Below are 7,203 nucleotides of genomic sequence, written 5' to 3'. Positions count from 1 at the left end.
CCTCGGTTCCCCTAAAGTTACTGAATCTTCTTTCAGTCTGTTGACATTTGTGAGACTCAGATTATAGAAGTCTGTCCTGTATCAGCATCGGTTCTCCCATTTATGGGACACAGACCATAGAAGTCTGTCCGGCACCAGCCTCAGTTCCCCTATGTTGGATTTGGCTAATCTTCCTTCAGTCTTTTGCCATTTGTAGGACACAGACCATAGAAGTCTGTCCAGCACCGGCCTCAGTTCCCCCATGTTGGATTTGGCTAATATTCCTTCAGTCTTTGCTATTTGCAGGGGACAAACCATAGAAGTCTATCCAGCATCGGCCTCGGTTCCCCTAAAGTTGCTGAATCTTCTTTCAGTCTTTTGACATTTGTGAGACTCAGATTATAGAAGTCTGTCCTGTATCAGCATCGGTTCTCCCATTTATGGGACACAGACCATAGAAGTGTGTCCGGCACCAGCCTCAGTTCTCCTATGTTGGATTTGGCTAATCTTCCTTCAGTCTTTTGCCATTTGTAGGACACAGACCAAAGAAGTCTGTCCAGCATTGACCATAGTTCCCACTACTCTTGCCTAACATAACACCTCAACAGCCATGTTGTGTTTCCATCTTCTTTCTCTTTAGGCAACTTCTGTGACTATTCGATGCATTTTTGAATTCACTTACCTTTTTAGATTCTACCACCTCTCCTGGAAGGGTGCTCCAGGTGTCCAGTACTCTCTCTGTGAAAAAGTATTTCCTGAGTGCCAAGAGGCCAATTTATTTTTAAAAATGCCCTTAACGACTACTGAAAAGGCCAGGAACTTCTGAGAAAAACTTGGGCATGTGGGAGACACTAAAGATTTGAGAAGTACCCCAATTGGGAATTACTGCCTGATACATATACACTCGATCATACAAACATGACAACACCCTCTGTATCCCTGTTCCTAATCTCCCCCCCCCCCCCAATGTTCAGCATCTGACCTCCTAGTGACCCTATCCTCCCCTTATTTTCAGCATTACCTCTCTGTCCCTATTTCACCCTTTTCATTGCTGCTATATATCCCTCTACCTATGCTTACTCCATTCCCAGCATCTCTCCTCTGTGCCCTGTCCCTCCCTTTTCTCTTCACTTCCTCTCACACCCCCACCCTGGGTCCAGTATTTTTCCCCTTCTCTCTCTCTTGTCCCCTCCCCTTCACAGTCCGGCATAGCTCCCTCTCTCCCTCCATAGGTCCTTCTATATAGGATTTCTTTGTGTTTATCCCATATTTTTGAAATCAGTTACCATTTTCATCTCCACCACCTCCCATGGGAGGGCATTCCAGGTATCCACCACCCTCTCCATGAAAAAGTACTTCCTGGCATTATTCCTGAATTGCCCCGCCCCCCCTACATCCTCAATTCATGTCCTCTAGTTCTACCACCTTACCATCTCTGGAAAAGGTTTGTTTGTGGATTAATACCTTTCAAATATCTGAATGTCATCATATCACCCCTGTCTCTCCTTTCCTCCAGGTATACATGTTCAGGTCCTCAAGTTTCTCCTCATACGTCTTGCGACACAAACTCTATACCATTTTGGTTGCTTTTCTCTGAACTGCCAAGTCTTTTTACATCCTTAGCAAGATAGGGCCTCCAAAACTGAACAAAATACTCCAAATGGAGCCTCACCAATGACTTGTACAGGGGCATCAGCATCTCCTTTCTTCTGCTGGTTATACCCCTCTCTATGCAGCTTAGAATCCTTCTGGTCATTGTCACCGCCTTGTCACATTGTTTCATTACTTTGAGATCCTCAGACACCATCATCCAAGGTCCCTCTCCTGAGCTGTGCTTTTCAATTTTTCTCCTCCTATCTGGTACATCTGCTTTAGATTTCTGCACCCCAAGTGCATCACTCTGCACTTCTTGGCATTAAATTTTAACTTATCATCAATACACAGGGGTATTATCTCCAGTATTGGTTTCTCTACTCACAATTCTCTCAAAATACAGAAACCTGAAAATTTTTTTTATACGTTTTTAAACTATATTTTTTTAATATATGTGATAAGTGCTTAGAACTGGGTGCACATCTATGAACTGGTAACCAACTCCATGTGTAACACCTTAGCCTGCCATCATAGCACTATTTTCCTCCTTCCTGCCTCATAATTCTATCATTTGCTCTAGCAATGTTCATCCAAAAAATTAACTTATCTGCAGGATGATGTAATAGGAGTTCTTAGTGAGGTGTCAGACAGTATCTTACTGCCAATGGGCTATGGCTTATTCTCCTTGATAAGCTCCCAGTCTCATGTGGTTAACTATGTTGTGCAATAAAACGTGAATAATCCTCTCCACTCCTTGCATTCCCTATATGTTTGCATGTTTCGCCTTCATGCATCTTCAGGGGAACGATAAACTAAAACATAAATAATACATTTATAAACCACAAGGCAGCAATAGTGCTGTAACTCATCCTATTATACATTTAAATCAGTTAATATCTTTCACAAATAACATTTTAAAGCAAACTTCTGGAAAAGGTTCATTGACGCAATTTTTTTAATATCTTAATTCCCAATATCTCTTTTGATACCAATGTTGGTTTCTGTATTTTTACAGTATTAAATTTCAACTGTCAGACCTTTGACTATTCTTCTAATTTTTGGAGATCTCTTCTCATGGTTTCTACTCCCTTCAGTAGCTACCACACCTCTCTACTCCCTTCAGGGTATCCACTCTATTGGCAGTCTTTGTGGTATCTGCAAAAAGGCAAACTTTTCCCTCTAACCCTTTAGCAATGTCTCTCACAAATATGTTAAACAGAATTGTCCCCAGTACTGACCCCTGAGGCACTCCACTACTTGCTTTGCTTTCCTTTCCTCTGAGCGGATTCCATTTACCACCACCCTCTGCCTCCTGTTGGTCAACCAGTTTCCAATCCAATTCACCATTTTGGGTCCTAAGTTCAGCCCTCTCAGCTTATTCAGGAGTCTTCTGTGAGGAACTGTATTAAAGGCTTTACTGAAGTCCAAATAGATTACATCTAGCGCATGTCCTTCATCCAGTTCTTTGGTCACCCTGTCAAAGAAATCAATCGGATTTGTTTGGCAAGATTTTCTTTTGGTAAAGCCGTATTGCCTCAGATCCTGCAAGCCACTAGATTCTAGAAAGTTAACTATCTTTTCCTTCAGCAGCGACTCCATTATTTTTCCTACCTCCGATGTGAGGCTTACAGGCCTGTAGGTTCCCACTTCTTCCCTGTCCCCACTTTTGTGAAGAGGGACCACATCTGCTCATCTCCAGCCCCACAGAACCTCTCCCATCTCTAAAGATCTATTAAATAAATCCTTAAGAGGTGCTGCCAGTATTTCTCAGAGTTCTCTCAGTATCCTGGGATTTATCCCATCTGGCCCCATAGCTTTATCCACTTTCAGATTTTAACGTTGTTTATAAATGTTTTCTTCTGTGATTGGTGCAATGTCCACTCCATTCCCAGATCTATTCTCAGCAGCCAACCACGGTCCTTCTCCAGGATTTTCTTCCGTGAACACTGAAGAGAGAGACAGGCTATGGAGAGTCAAACACATGGAGTACAGAGAAATGAAAGAAATGAGAAGAAGACTGGAAAAGAATTCATAAAAGACGAAGAACATGAAGGCAGATAGGATGCAAAAGAGAATACCAAGAATAAGCAGAGGCAGAGGATATAAGACAAGCTATAGACACAAAAGTATGCTAGCCAGGCTGGGTCAAGAATTGGGAGTAGCTGGTATTTTGCCATTCTTCTCCAGCCCTATGGTCACAAGGTTATACAAGTTATTTTACTGAAGGGAGAAGAGGGAGTTCTGGCAGTATGTGATGCCATGGTCTGAAAATGTTCTGTAATGGAGAGAACCTATAGTCAAGTCTCAAACTGAATGAGAAATGGAGAGGAACATCATGTTCCTTTTTCACAAAAATAAAACAGTCATCCTGCCTGAGTGTGGGTGGTAGGGGATAAGCCAGGCTGAACTGGAAGGAATATGACTGTGGTATAGATGGGATATGGGAGGTAGGAGGGGAGGAAGGAGGAGAAGAAAAGTGAGGTGAAGTAAATTGGGGCAGATGAGGTGAGGTTGGGGAGGAAGAGAGACTGGGGAGACATTCAGTGCTTCCGTAGCTCTTCTTTTTAGCCATCAGTCCTTCCAGTGTTGGCCTGGCCAATCGTGCCTATGACCCTGCCTTTTTGTTTCCTTTTTACAGACATGGTAATGTGTGCTGAGTTGAACACACATTACCATGACTGCCAATGTGTGCCAATTGTTGAGCCAATGCGTGAAAAGTTGGCTCCTATGACACATGCCAGCTTTAAAACACTAGGCTCCCAGCTACATCTGCTTGAGCAATGTTAGATACCCCAGCCCCCTCTTTAACATGGTTAAAACTGTATTAAATCTCCCAGTTGTCAAAAAGGACAACAAAGAGGAAATGAAACTTTCAGTTCCTGCCTGGGAACAGGACAAGAATGTGGGTTTTATAACTAGCTGTGGATCAATCCTGTCCATAGAAAATGTGCTCAGATTTATTACTTTTGAGGGTAGTGGCAGGGAAGGAGGTTGATTTTGGAGTTCAGTCATGCCTCAGGTGCATAGCATCTCCCACATGAGATAACAGATCACTATCCCAGGAAGTGTGATTATCCTTACCCAAAGAAAGGAACCTCCCTCCATTCATTAATGAATAAACAGATTAATAAGGAAAGTCTTGGTTTTCCAACAGCATCTTACTTAAGTTGGGTCAAATCTAGAATGGCTAAAACCACTATGGAATGGGAATCATAAGATAATGTCTTTCCAGTGCTATCAGAAAAGCCCAGATGCATAAGAATAGAAGACGATTGCCAACTTTGCTCTATATTTTTAAATGATTTTGCAATTTTTTTTCAGATTGTTGTTGTAGTGTTCAGGTTCACAGTGGCTTTTCTTATTGTGAAGTTTGTACATATGTACAAATGATCCCCTCAGTTTCCCAAGGGTTCTCTACCACTTCTCATCCCCCCCCCCCCCCCCCCCCACACACACACACATGCTGAAATCAGTAAATGCACAGTTAAGTCTTCATCACATTTAACTGGTGAGATGGAGTACTGGAGCCAGGGGTTTAATTGTCCCTTCTTCTCGGTATGGGGGTCACTGCTAGCACCGGCTCCTTTTTCACCTCTGAGACATAGTCCACAAATTTAGGTGATCAGCTGGCTTTATTTTGACAGGACAGACAAATCTTGTCCTGGTTCTGATCTTCCTGTAGGAAGCAGAGTCTACACAATCATATGTGTAATGTTAATGAAAACCAGAATTGTATCTACCTGTCTTGACAAGACTTGGAACCAGCTACCCCCCCACCCCCACCCACACACACACTCACACAGTCCATTTCCTACCTCTAGACTCAGCTGAGAAAATCCTGGAAGGTTTCCTTTCTTGTGAGACATTAGTTTGGTCATTCTCTTATAAGGTGACCAAAAGGGTAAGTGTGGTCCCAAAGCACAGCAACAGAGATAGAAATGAAATGATCATACAACCACCAGAAAGTAGATGTGGAGTGAAACTCGCACAACAGATGGGTGTATTCAGGCCTGGGTGATATGTAAATGGCTTATTGAAATGTAAAGTTTAAAAGGTAGGGCTTTCCCATCTAAACACAATTTCAACTAACTGGTAAATGTTTAATGATTACACCTTTAGAAGCAATAAACAAAGGCCATTAGAACACTGTGTCTGGTTTGGAAATAAATCTGAGCTGATTGTGTTCACCACGGCACCTTATTATAATCCCATGTCAAAGTAAGAGCAAAAGGGGAAGAGGAAGGAAATGGGACAGTTTAATTTCTTGACTAACATTTTTAGGTGGGAGGAGGGAAGGTTCACACTCATGGGTGTTTGAAGTTTCTGAGCACTTTTCTATTTAGCCCTCTCACATTCATGGGTCTAACACAGCCATTCCCAACCCAGTCCTTGGGGCATACCTAGCCCCATCAGATTTGCATGATATCCACAATGAATATTCATGAGTTAGATTTGCATGCAATTGAGGCAGTGCATGCAAATCTATCTCACGCATATTCATTGTGGATATCCTAAAAACCCAATGGGACTAAGGTGTGCCCTGAGGACTGGGTTGGGAATGGCTGGTCTGTGAAAATGGGGGAGGGCAGCAACTGGGTTGATCATCTGAATTTGTTGACCTCACCCTGAACTATTTATAAGGAAATTCAAAGGAGGATCTCATCCACCCAGCCCCCCCCCCCTCTGTTTCTCACCTAACCCACCCCCACCCTCAGTTCTGTGAGACTGACATTGAAATGCTTTTGTGTTTCACTTATATATATATACTAGTGGAACCAAGCCCGTTTCCTCAACAATGAAACAGGCCCTAGGAAGGCTGTCTTGTAAGTGATTTTGTCTCTCTCCCCTGCCTTCTCCTTCATGTCCAGCGATTCTTCCATCCCCTCCCCTCCATGTCTAGCGATTCTCCTCTTCCCTGCCCTCCCATCCGTGTGCCGTGATTCTCTCCTCCCCTCCCCTCGATTGTCCTCTGCTCTGCCCTGCCCTCGATGTCCTGTGATTCTGTTGTTCTTTGTACCTGAACATTCTCTGGCTGGCTTCATTCCGTTCCATTCCTAACATCCCCTGATATCAGCTCGCCTCAGCGTTCCCTTCCCTCTTACTGTTCCGCCCTCTGACATCATTACGTCTTGGCGCGAGGGCGGGACAGGGAATGGAACGCTGGAGGCTGGTTGACGTCAGGAGATGTTACGAACCCAGCCAGCCATGGAACAAGAAGGTACAAATTATTATATAGGATACTGATATTTGTCAACATTTGCTTATTTCTGATCTGAAGAAGGGTTGTCTTCAAAGCTAATCAAAAATATATATTAAGTTAGTCCAATAAAAAAGGTATCATCTTATTTTCTTTTCTATATTTTGTTTTATTTCTATTTGTTACCTTTAAAAGTGGACTAACCGTGACCACATCACTTTACTCTAGAATTAGGGGGTAAGAATGTGGAACCTGCAGAGGTCACCACTGGGAGCTGTCTATGGTGCTTAAATTCTGGATAATGGCATCCCTCTGTAAAGCTTTATGATTTATCCTCAGTTACCTCATGCATGTTCATTGTGGATATTCTGAAAAATATATTCTGGATTGGGTAACCTTGCCTTATACCCTACAAGCTGAGTTAAAGACAGGCC

Source organism: Microcaecilia unicolor, chromosome 14, assembly GCF_901765095.1.
Source record: "Microcaecilia unicolor chromosome 14, aMicUni1.1, whole genome shotgun sequence".
Taxonomy (NCBI): domain Eukaryota; kingdom Metazoa; phylum Chordata; class Amphibia; order Gymnophiona; family Siphonopidae; genus Microcaecilia; species Microcaecilia unicolor.
The sequence above is the reverse complement of the archived record's forward strand: the minus strand, read 5'-3'. Positions refer to the sequence as shown.